Below are 13224 nucleotides of genomic sequence, written 5' to 3'. Positions count from 1 at the left end.
ACATACGGATTGAAAATGTTCTGAACACAATTTTCATTGAACACTCTGTCCCTTCGATTGCCCTTCTCGCTGGTTCATTTGGGTCTGAGAACTGAGAGAGTTGAACTGAAAGAAATAAATAGAGAAGGCTTCCTTTTGTGTTTGATTAAGTAATTATAATGATAATAAATAATAAGCTTAACTTTACAAGTGTCTCGTGTAACCTGCAATTCTTATCACAGGTTTGGAATTGCAGTTCGGGGGTGACTGTCATGGAAATGGTTGCTACTCTTGAGCATGGGGCTCAACAGGCAGACATCTAAGCATGCACCTGGGAGCACTAACATTGGGCAGTGAAAATGTAGCGTTGCAACGATTCAGTTTGAAAGGTATTTAAAGACTTAGTAGCGGGGTTCTGAAAAATATAGTGTTGCATGTCCCCCACGGACCTGTCATTTCTCTTTTCATTGTTAACAATGAGAAGATAATTACAGGTACATTATTTGTAGCAACACATGGGGATGTATAATGCTATATTATTTCAGAACCCCGCCACTTACTCTTTAAGATGGCTACAACATAACTGAAATCTATTAAAAAAAAAGTTACAGACTATGCCTTATCATTTTCCCCTCATCCATATTTATGGAGTACCTTTTGATTAGATTGTATTCAATAAAACGAAATTCATGTCAGTTGAGATTCTAATAACTTTATTATCTTCACAGCAGGTCCTCACAAGCCTATTATCACTGATAATAAAATTATGTTTAAGATACAAATCACTGCCGGAGGCTTCATCAGTGAAAGCTCCAAAGCTGGAGATTTCAGGTTTGCTAACATCAGTGAAACCAGAAGCAGACATCAGAATTCAAATCAGCTGTGACTAGTAAAGCTCCATTTAAAATCACAAGGGGCACCAGACTGAATGCTAAGTACTAGAAATGGAAATGGACAGGACTGTATTGACAATACAGCCTCTTTCATTTCCTGAACATAAACTAACTTAACTGAACCTTAATTTATCTAACTATCTATATGTAATAAACAAACCCTCCTTGCCCCCCCCCCCCCCCCCCCAGTGTGTATGTATAACGCATGGCTTCAAATACACGTGTCTCAATGTAAAAGACATGTAAATGAAACTTACCCGAAACATATTAACAGGGTCCCTGGGGTAGGGGAACGAGTCCTAAAGAGAAAGAAAGGGTTAACAAATGCAACCCAACAATCCTCGGTAAAGCCTTGTGCAGACTTTCTATAAAATGACATGCTGTTTAACCGTCTATTTGATTAAGTTTGCAAAGACTTACCTGTGTTCAGGTGATTTGAGTATGGGAGCAGCCATGTTTAGGGTGAGTGCGCAACCTCCTCTATGGTGTGGGGGGTAAAACCATAGCCATCAGATCTAAGGTTCTAGGGTTTAAAGGTATGTGCTATGACCCTAAATAAACCGATTAAACAATGTGATGATAAAGTGAACGATTGAAATACTAGTAAATGTATTAAAGGAAACATTATTTGATCACCCCCAGTCCAGGTAGTTTAGCCTGAAGGCGGGGCTAACTAAAAGACTGGGGTACATGTGTCTTCCCAGCGCTGAAGGGTATGCAGACCGCAGCGCATCAGGAAAGTGAATGACAGCAATAATAGAACGGGACAGCAGGGTATCCTCAGTATTAACATTGTATCTGTATGCTCTGCTTTGTTTGCAAGTGTTATATGTGTCTTAAATGACGGCTTCCTTTGGACAGCTTTCACAGTTCTTTCCACGTCAACAGAACCGTTTTTCAGCTTTCTGTGCAGAAAGGTGCTTCAGAGTAGCTTGTCTCAGAACAAGCAGGTGTCTCCTGGCTCAGCTGAGACTTTCAAAGTGCCCAGCCCTACACAGTGTTGGGTGTGGGTATAAGAGTGTATAAGAGGGGTGTAAGGGGGTATAAGGAGGGGGGGCATAAGGGGTATAGGGGTAAATGGGGGTATAAAGGGGTATAAGGGGTATAGGGGTATAAGGGGGATAATTAGGTATAAAGGGTCTTCATTAAATATCACTTGATTTTCATTCTCCAACCACTTACTGTCTGAACTGAATCTTGGCATGAGAACAGAGAGTTTTACCTCACCTTGTACAGTCAGATTAATTGAAGTTTTTTGGTTGACATATTCATGAACAACACCCATTTTATATTTCATCTATTTGATCAGCCTAGTCACTGTAGGCATACTAATAAAGTGCTCTGAAGAAGCATTGCTAATGAACTCAATGGGAAGAGCTGTCAAGAAGGTAGCTGCCTTGATCTCCTGATACCCTAATGAATCCCAGACTTACTGGAAGCTGTTCTGTGTTATAGTTCATGATTTACCAAGCAGGGCTATCACATCAGCTCAGTATAATCACTTTAATCCTGCATGACCTGGGGTAAATAGTATCTTAAAATGATGATTTTCACTACATTAAATGTTGTGTCTGCTCAAGTGTAAAAGTTGTCTTGAAAGCTGCAGCTTTTGAGAAAGGAAAGAAACTCTTTAAAAGGCAAGGCTAGTGTCAGCTGTGATCACCGCTGTCTGATACAGTGTGAAGGACATGCCAGGTGACAGTTTCTTTTTTTCCAAAGGCAACAGTGACTTCAAATCCCTTTACTCCCAGTTTCTGTCACCAAACTTTCATGAACGGTGTCTTGCCCATAGACAACTGTGTGGTTCATATTTAGGGTCTGGTTTCTAAAGGTCTTTACACAATTTAAAATGCATATTCCATTCCTGTGATAGGAAGTGCCGGTAAACATGTTTTATTGTTAAGGGCGTTCTTTATGATTGCTCCGGTGATACAGATAACATCAGTAAGGTTCAGTAGTTTAGGGTTAAGGTTAGGATTAGTTTATGATTGCTCTGTTGATACAGATTACATCAGTACAGTTCAGTAGTTTAGGGTTAGGGTTAGGGTTAGTTTATGATTGCTCTGTTGATACAGATTACATCAGTACAGTTCAGTAGTTTAGGGTTAGGGTTAGGGTTAGTTTATGATTGCTCTGTTGATACAGATAACATCAGTTCAGTTCAGTAATTTTTCTTCTTACATTTACAAGGAAGGGGGATTGTTTCCTTTAATTTCTTTCCTGCTGCCCATGGATAGACACACGCAGTCAAACCCTTTGCATCAGAATAGTTCCTAACAGAGCAGTGTTGCAGAATAGCACGTTACAGTAGCATTATTTAATCAGCAGAGTCCTGATGCAAGTAATGACAAGCGTGCAGTAAACTAATGAACTGCTGTAGTGTTGCTGGAAAGGAGCATGAAAGCTGCAACAATGACTCAAGGACTTCTTGTGTGTCTGATCTCTTCTAAATGAAGTAATGCTCGGCAATTCTGGGTCAGCTTTGGGATGCCTTGCTTAACTTGACAGAGGCTATGCTTTTGCATGTGTCCACTCTTCTAATATGTTGTATGCTGATATGTTTTCTGTTACTATCTAAGTAAGAATTTTAATTCCAGATATGGCTTTTTTCTTTATTTTATTGGTAGGCAGTTTTCTCCCTTGTCTTCTTTGCAGAAGCCTTAAGCTGTTTTTTGTTGAACTTATAGAGCCTACACAGAACATGACAATATGATGCTTTAAATGACTTTGACATTACTTAATTCCTGGATCATTTACAATTCACCACAGCCTGTTAAAGGGCAAATGTCTAAATGGACCTGTACAAAATGCCCTGTGTTATCTGCTCTGTGGGTTCCCTGTGCCCTTTGCTGAAAGCATGTGTCCTTGAAGTATGGTTAGCATTCTGGTGTGTGATACTGCCTGGTGTGTCATGAATGAATGAGTTCAGACAGCAGAGATCAGAGCTGCTTGTAGCACTTACTAATGTTAAAGAGACTCTGTGTAATCAAGGGTAATCTTGGGCAGATCCATACAGATTGTACTAAAGCACATGATTAGTGCACATGTTCATTGTGACAATTCTGGTTATAAATGTGTTTTAATAGACTTTCATAGTTCTCAAAGTGTCTTTTTCTCATGCTTTTATGTTTCTTTAGAGCTTGTTGATGACCTTCCAAGTATGGCTCATGCCCAGAGGAGAGCCACATGGCCTTAAATTTCAAACAGTCTGGTTTCTCAATATACAGGATTAGTCCTTTTCAGAAAACTCAGCTAAGCCAAAACCAGGAATTGCAGAGATGAGGGCCACAGCCAGATGTGTCCATCCATCCCCATTCTACAGTAATGCTCAAGCATACTTCATCTCTGCAAGTCACTGCAAATGCAACAGGGGCAATTGAAACATTAAATCAATCTGGGAACGGTTCAACACTTACAATGTAGTTTATACGTAGAAAAAGAGAGGTAGTGTTCTTTGCTGCAGAAGCCTTGGTCAGCCAGGGCTATCTTATCATCACTGGGTGTAACTGTTTCGTGACTCTCTGCACATAGGCTTGAAATGTGGTTGTAAAGCTGGTATATATATTGTGTATTGTGTATGTTGATATATATTATGTATGTTGCTGTGGCTCTGTGCTCAGACATATCATCTCTGATGCCAGGCAAGGGCTCACACAATGATATCTGCTGAGGCCGGCTGCAGCTCAAATTATCACCAAATGAGACCAGGGGAGATGCCCTTCATTTCAGATTCAAAACTATTTGTTTCTCTGCTGTTTCCACAATGAACACTTTGCTTGTTTTGACAAATCTTTGTTTTAAAGAAGACAAACTTTACACTAGCTGAAATATAATCACATCATTGATTTTTGTCATATGGTATCAAAGCTGTTAAGGGAGTATTCCTTAGACTGGGTATTATAAGCATGTGTGTTATTTAACCAGTCTGATTAAGAAACATGTTGACAAAATACTATTATTATTATTATTATTATTATTATTATTATTATTATTATTATTATTATTAATGGAAATGCTGGACCCAGTTTTGAATCTTGAATATACTTTCCCAGTGATCCTGATTTAATTTAGCTGAAACATTTATGTTCAAATAAACCTCCTCACCCCTTCAAAAGGTTTACTGCAGTAGTTTAGCACTGTATTTTTGTTTTGCAGTGTTCTCATTATTTTCCCCATTGTTTTACTATGCATTTACTATAGTATATCCAGGCTTGCCATGTTTTCCAATGTGCTTTCCATTCTGCTGTGGGCTTTGCACCGCTGACCTGGGCTCTACCATGCTCTTACTGTGCACACTTGGCTATGCTTTTACTACTTTACACTTTAATAAGGGGGCTGATCATGCTTTAGGATCCAGTTATCATTGCAGTGGAACGCCTGTCCACATGCTGGTGCCCCATGCTGTGTTATAGCAGACCTGCACTGTAGGACGCCATGAAAGAAGCAGATTCCAGATGTCAGCTGGATATATAAAAGAATCCTCTGACAATTCAGCTGGAGAACTGAAAAGTCATGTGCATTGAAATGTCAGAAAGGATGATACCGTACCAACAGGGCTCATGCCATTCTCAGAGTTTAACTTTAATTTGCCATGAAACTCTTGACAATAACAATAAGGCTTATCAATGTTTCATTACACTGAAATGTTTTTTCTTTTGAATGCATGTCATAGTTTGAGTTGTCAAAGACATTTAGGGTCAAGGGAAACCTCTTTTGCTCATTCAGAATTCATCACTTTTCAATACACAAAAGACTGTGGCTGAGAATAGACATGTTCTTTATAGTAAGGGATATAATATGTGGTCAGTGGCCATATCGCTACTATACTGATTGACAGCGTTTTATACATGTGCTATTTTGTCCAGGATTTACATATTTTATAATTTGGTAGATATTATATATATATATATATTAAAATAAACATATTAAAACTGCAAGGTTGCAGTTAATCTTAATAGAATAATGGCGTTTGTGCCTCTCTGTTGTGTGAACTCATCCAGAGTTTAAGGTTGTAATTAGGCCCTACGCTCCTGGGATAGCTCCTGTCAGTTATTCTCTGATAATGAAAGAGAATATTATTTAGTTACCTTGTATACCTTAGTGATCTAAGCAGAGGCACATCAGGGGAGACAACCTGTCAGTATTAATGTTCTGTAAGTCACGAAGAAGCAAGTCTGGATGCAAAACAATGTATATAGGACACTGGCGTGATGTGTGGGTTATGAAAGGAAGGCGTCCCTGTATAGTATATAGGACACTGGTGTGATGTGTGGGTTATGAAAGGAAGGCGTTCCTGTATAGTATATAGGACACTGGTGTGATGTGTGGGTTATGAAAGGAAGGCGTTCCTGTATAGTATATAGGACACTGGTGTGATGTGTGGGTTATGAAAGGAAGGCGTTCCTGTATAGTATATAGGACACAGGTGTGATGTGTGAGTTATGAAAGGAAGGCGTTCCTGTATAGTATATAGGACACTGGTGTGATGTGTGGGTTATGAAAGGAAGGCGTTCCTGTATAGTATATAGGACACAGGTGTGATGTGTGAGTTATGAAAGGAAGGCGTTCCTGTATAGTATATAGGACACTGGTGTGATGTGTGGGTTATGAAAGGAAGGCGTTCCTGTATAGTATATAGGACACTGGTGTGATGTGTGAGTTATGAAAGGAAGGCGTTCCTGTATAGTATATAGGACACTGGTGTGATGTGTGGGTTATGAAAGGAAGGCGTTCCTGTATAGTATATAGGACACAGGTGTGATGTGTGAGTTATGAAAGGAAGGCGTTCCTGTATAGTATATAGGACACTGGTGTGATGTGTGGGTTATGAAAGGAAGGCGTTCCTGTATAGTATATAGGACACTGGTGTGATGTGTGGGTTATGAAAGGAAGGCGTTCCTGTATAGTATATAGGACACTGGTGTGATGTGTGGGTTATGAAAGGAAGGCGTTCCTGTAAAGTATATAGGACACTGGCGTGATGTGTGGGTTATGAAAGGAAGGCGTTCCTGTATAGTATATAGGACACAGGTGTGATGTGTGGGTTATGAAAGGAAGGCGTTCCTGTATAGTATATAGGACACAGGTGTGATGTGTGGGTTATGAAAGGAAGGCGTTCCTGTAAAGTATATAGGACACTGGCGTGATGTGTGGGTTATGAAAGGAAGGCGTTCCTGTATAGTATATAGGACACTGGTGTGATGTGTGGGTTATGAAAGGAAGGCGTTCCTGTATAGTATATAGGACACTGGTGTGATGTGTGGGTTATGAAAGGAAGGCGTTCCTGTATAGTATATAGGACACTGGTGTGATGTGTGGGTTATGAAAGGAAGGCTTTCCTGTATAGTATATAGGACACAGGTGTGATGTGTGAGTTATGAAAGGAAGGCGTTCCTGTATAGTATATAGGACACAGGTGTGATGTGTGAGTTATGAAAGGAAGGCGTTCCTGTATAGTATATATGACACTGGTGTGATGTGTGGGTTATGAAAGGAAGGCGTTCCTGTATAGTATATAGGACACTGGTGTGATGTGTGGGTTATGAAAGGAAGGCGTTCCTGTATAGTATATAGGACACAGGTGTGATGTGTGAGTTATGAAAGGAAGGCGTTCCTGTATAGTATATAGGACACTGGTGTGATGTGTGGGTTATGAAAGGAAGGCGTTCCTGTATAGTATATAGGACACAGGTGTGATGTGTGAGTTATGAAAGGAAGGCGTTCCTGTATAGTATATAGGACACAGGTGTGATGTGTGAGTTATGAAAGGAAGGCGTTCCTGTATAGTATATATGACACTGGTGTGATGTGTGGGTTATGAAAGGAAGGCGTTCCTGTATAGTATATAGGACACTGGTGTGATGTGTGGGTTATGAAAGGAAGGCGTTCCTGTATAGTATATAGGACACAGGTGTGATGTGTGAGTTATGAAAGGAAGGCGTTCCTGTATAGTATATAGGACACTGGTGTGATGTGTGGGTTATGAAAGGAAGGCGTTCCTGTATAGTATATAGGACACAGGTGTGATGTGTGAGTTATGAAAGGAAGGCGTTCCTGTATAGTATATAGGACACAGGTGTGATGTGTGAGTTATGAAAGGAAGGCGTTCCTGTATAGTATATATGACACTGGTGTGATGTGTGGGTTATGAAAGGAAGGCGTTCCTGTATAGTATATAGGACACTGGTGTGATGTGTGGGTTATGAAAGGAAGGCGTTCCTGTATAGTATATAGGACACTGGTGTGATGTGTGGGTTATGAAAGGAAGGCGTTCCTGTATAGTATATAGGACACTGGTGTGATGTGTGGGTTATGAAAGGAAGGCGTTCCTGTAAAGTATATAGGACACTGGCGTGATGTGTGGGTTATGAAAGGAAGGCGTTCCTGTATAGTATATAGGACACAGGTGTGATGTGTGGGTTATGAAAGGAAGGCGTTCCTGTATAGTATATAGGACACAGGTGTGATGTGTGGGTTATGAAAGGAAGGCGTTCCTGTAAAGTATATAGGACACTGGCGTGATGTGTGGGTTATGAAAGGAAGGCGTTCCTGTATAGTATATAGGACACTGGTGTGATGTGTGGGTTATGAAAGGAAGGCGTTCCTGTAAAGTATATAGGACACTGGCGTGATGTGTGGGTTATGAAAGGAAGGCGTTCCTGTAAAGTATATAGGACACAGGTGTGATGTGTGGGTTATGAAAGGAAGGCGTTCCTGTATAGTATATAGGACACTGGTGTGATGTGTGGGTTATGAAAGGAAGGCGTTCCTGTATAGTATATAGGACACTGGTGTGATGTGTGGGTTATGAAAGGAAGGCGTTCCTGTATAGTATATAGGACACTGGTGTGATGTGTGGGTTATGAAAGGAAGGCGTTCCTGTATAGTATATAGGACACTGGTGTGATGTGTGGGTTATGAAAGGAAGGCGTTCCTGTAAAGTATATAGGACACTGGCGTGATGTGTGGGTTATGAAAGGAAGGCGTTCCTGTATAGTATATAGGACACAGGTGTGATGTGTGGGTTATGAAAGGAAGGCGTTCCTGTATAGTATATAGGACACAGGTGTGATGTGTGGGTTATGAAAGGAAGGCGTTCCTGTAAAGTATATAGGACACTGGCGTGATGTGTGGGTTATGAAAGGAAGGCGTTCCTGTATAGTATATAGGACACTGGTGTGATGTGTGGGTTATGAAAGGAAGGCGTTCCTGTAAAGTATATAGGACACTGGCGTGATGTGTGGGTTATGAAAGGAAGGCGTTCCTGTAAAGTATATAGGACACAGGTGTGATGTGTGGGTTATGAAAGGAAGGCGTTCCTGTATAGTATATAGGACACAGGTGTGATGTGTGAGTTATGAAAGGAAGGCGTTCCTGTATAGTATATAGGACACTGGCGTGATGTGTGGGTTATGAAAGGAAGGCGTTCCTGTATAGTATATAGGACACAGGTGTGATGTGTGGGTTATGAAAGGAAGGCGTTCCTGTATAGTATATAGGACACAGGTGTGATGTGTGGGTTATGAAAGGAAGGCGTTCCTGTAAAGTATATAGGACACTGGCGTGATGTGTGGGTTATGAAAGGAAGGCGTTCCTGTATAGTATATAGGACACTGGTGTGATGTGTGGGTTATGAAAGGAAGGCGTTCCTGTAAAGTATATAGGACACTGGCGTGATGTGTGGGTTATGAAAGGAAGGCGTTCCTGTAAAGTATATAGGACACAGGTGTGATGTGTGGGTTATGAAAGGAAGGCGTTCCTGTATAGTATATAGGACACAGGTGTGATGTGTGAGTTATGAAAGGAAGGCGTTCCTGTATAGTATATAGGACACAGGTGTGATGTGTGGGTTATGAAAGGAAGGCGTTCCTGTAAAGTATATAGGACACTGGTGTGATGTGTGGGTTATGAAAGGAAGGCGTTCCTGTATAGTATATAGGACACTGGTGTGATGTGTGGGTTATGAAAGGAAGGCGTTCCTGTATAGTATATATGACACTGGTGTGATGTGTGAGTTATGAAAGGAAGGCGTTCCTGTATAGTATATAGGACACTGGTGTGATGTGTGAGTTATGAAAGGAAGGCGTTCCTGTATAGTATATATGACACTGGTGTGATGTGTGGGTTATGAAAGGAAGGCGTTCCTGTATAGTATATAGGACACTGGTGTGATGTGTGGGTTATGAAAGGAAGGCGTTCCTGTATAGTATATAGGACACTGGTGTGATGTGTGAGTTATGAAAGGAAGGCGTTCCTGTATAGTATATAGGACACTGGCGTGATGTGTGGGTTATGAAAGGAAGGCGTTCCTGTATAGTATATAGGACACAGGTGTGATGTGTGAGTTATGAAAGGAAGGCGTTCCTGTATAGTATATAGGACACTGGCGTGATGTGTGGGTTATGAAAGGAAGGCGTTCCTGTATAGTATATAGGACACAGGTGTGATGTGTGGGTTATGAAAGGAAGGCGTTCCTGTATAGTATATAGGACACTGGCGTGATGTGTGGGTTATGAAAGGAAGGCGTTCCTGTAAAGTATATAGGACACTGGTGTGATGTGTGGGTTATGAAAGGAAGGCGTTCCTGTATAGTATATAGGACACAGGTGTGATGTGTGGGTTATGAAAGGAAGGCGTTCCTGTATAGTATATAGGACACAGGTGTGATGTGTGGGTTATGAAAGGAAGGCGTTCCTGTATAGTATATAGGACACTGGTGTGATGTGTGGGTTATGAAAGGAAGGCGTTCCTGTATAGTATATATGACACTGGTGTGATGTGTGGGTTATGAAAGGAAGGCGTTCCTGTATAGTATATAGGACACAGGTGTGATGTGTGAGTTATGAAAGGAAGGCGTTCCTGTATAGTATATAGGACACAGGTGTGATGTGTGAGTTATGAAAGGAAGGCGTTCCTGTATAGTATATATGACACTGGTGTGATGTGTGGGTTATGAAAGGAAGGCGTTCCTGTATAGTATATAGGACACTGGTGTGATGTGTGGGTTATGAAAGGAAGGCGTTCCTGTATAGTATATATGACACTGGTGTGATGTGTGGGTTATGAAAGGAAGGCGTTCCTGTATAGTATATAGGACACAGGTGTGATGTGTGAGTTATGAAAGGAAGGCGTTCCTGTATAGTATATAGGACACAGGTGTGATGTGTGAGTTATCAAAGGAAGGCGTTCCTGTATAGTATATAGGACACTGGTGTGATGTGTGGGTTATGAAAGGAAGGCGTTCCTGTATAGTATATAGGACACAGGTGTGATGTGTGAGTTATGAAAGGAAGGCGTTCCTGTATAGTATATAGGACACTGGTGTGATGTGTCGGTTATGAAAGGAAGGCATTCCTGTCTAGTATATAGGACACAGGTGTGATGTGTGAGTTATGAAAGGAAGGCGTTCCTGTATAGTATATAGGGCACAGGTGTGATGTGTAGGTTGTTCTGGGAATCATATTCACCGCCAATTCATATTTTGCTTCAATGAATATTTAATAGCTTAAGAGATTTGTTTAATCAAGCAGTGCCTTGTGGCAAACTCTGCAGACATGTTGCCATCAGGGCAGGGTGTGTGTGCAGGGTATGCTGCTTCATCTCATTGTATTAATGAGCATTACGTGGGATTGATACACTGCAGTATTTCTTCTGAATAAGTGAGTTTTCATCTTATTTTAACTGTATTACTTCTACCTGAACTGCTGGGATTTAGACGCACCAGTGCTGAAATAAAACTGTAGAACTTTATTAAAAAGCAAACAAACAGATAACTGTTTAATAAAGGAATACATACATGAATAATAAATAAAAAAGGAAACTCAGCAAAATAATTTCAACAAAGAGAATGACAACCCAACTGGTCACATAACCATACAGCAGAACTTAGATTTCACAAATGCATGTTTAATTCATTGCTCCTACATTGAAAATGTGATGCATAGCAAAGCCTTCTTGTCATACAGCAGCATTTTCCTGGTCCTGATGAAAACTTTGTATTTTAAAATAAACAATCCATGTGGATAATTCAATGGGACAATGGGAGTCTAGTGCCACTGGTTGGATGGTGTATAGACTAGCTAATATAACTGTTCTGCTGAATTGGGATGGAAGGGGATTTGTTCACTGCAAGTAATTACATTAAAAGTCAACATGTGGAAACACAAGAAAGATGAATATAGCGAAATGTCTTCAAAGTTGCTAAACAGCTAAACCCTAATATTCGGTAACCTGCTCCTATATTTAACCTGTAATATCAGCCAGGTAGATAATCCATTGAAGGACCTGTGAATGATACAATCTGAAGACATGCTGAGGTGAAATCCAAGGACTCTGAAAGCAGGGACTCCACCAGATGATCTCATGAAAGCTGTCACATATGGATGGATGTATTATACACCTTACATCTCATTCTGAGATATGCGCCAGGCACGGTGTTATATTTGAATCAGTTTCCCAGTTAAATTAAGGTTTTCATGCTGGAACAGTATAACTCAAAAAAGCAGTTTTAATTTTCAGGCTGATACAGCTTCAGTTTTGATCACATGGCACCCAAATTCTAAACCCCAGTTCACATTTTCATAATGAAAGAGATGAGTCAGAAATGTTTCACAGACTGAGTAACCTGCCTGATGAAGGTGAGGAGGTGACAAAGTAATTGAGCACATACTGACTAGTACATTTTACTAAGGGATCATGGGGATAGTTAATTGCTCCATTAGAAATATGTTACATTTCTGTCTGAATTCACTTAACCACATATGTTCTTTCCATGACATATGTTTTTTTTTATTATAATGTAACGCCATTGATTTGAAACTGTAGAACATGATCTTAAATAATATGTTAGTGTTGAGAATCATTTAATTTGTACAGCAAAAGATAGCTCTTAATGGAGCAGATGACTAAGATTATCCACACCTTTGAAATGAATTCAACAAAGGCTAATGATCCATGTAATGGTAAGACAGTACAGTCTATAGCGTCTCTCTAAATTCAGCTTTGCAAGGATTGTCCTTGAGGGGTGGCAGCTGCCATTCAATAAAGGATTAGACTATTCAGTGCTGTGCACAGCAAACACACATATGCATCCTAAAACAGTTTTATAATAAAGGATTAGACTATTCAGTGCTGTGCACATGTATCTATGATAGGGTACAAGCCCATGTATATCAAGTATTATTTGTTGTTATTCCAGTTTGGGCAGGATAGGGTTAATACTATCCCTGCCAAATACACCTGCAGACTGTGTCTGGGACTTAATTGATTAATTAACAATCAATTAAGCCCAGCCACAGGTGTATAAAAGGAGCAGTCTCTCCACTTACAGATTGATGAACCCAGGGCAAGGAGC

The sequence above is a fragment of the Acipenser ruthenus genome, chromosome 26 (assembly GCF_902713425.1).
Source record: "Acipenser ruthenus chromosome 26, fAciRut3.2 maternal haplotype, whole genome shotgun sequence".
NCBI classification, from domain to species: Eukaryota; Metazoa; Chordata; class Actinopteri; order Acipenseriformes; family Acipenseridae; genus Acipenser; species Acipenser ruthenus.
Note: the sequence above shows the minus strand (reverse complement) of the source record.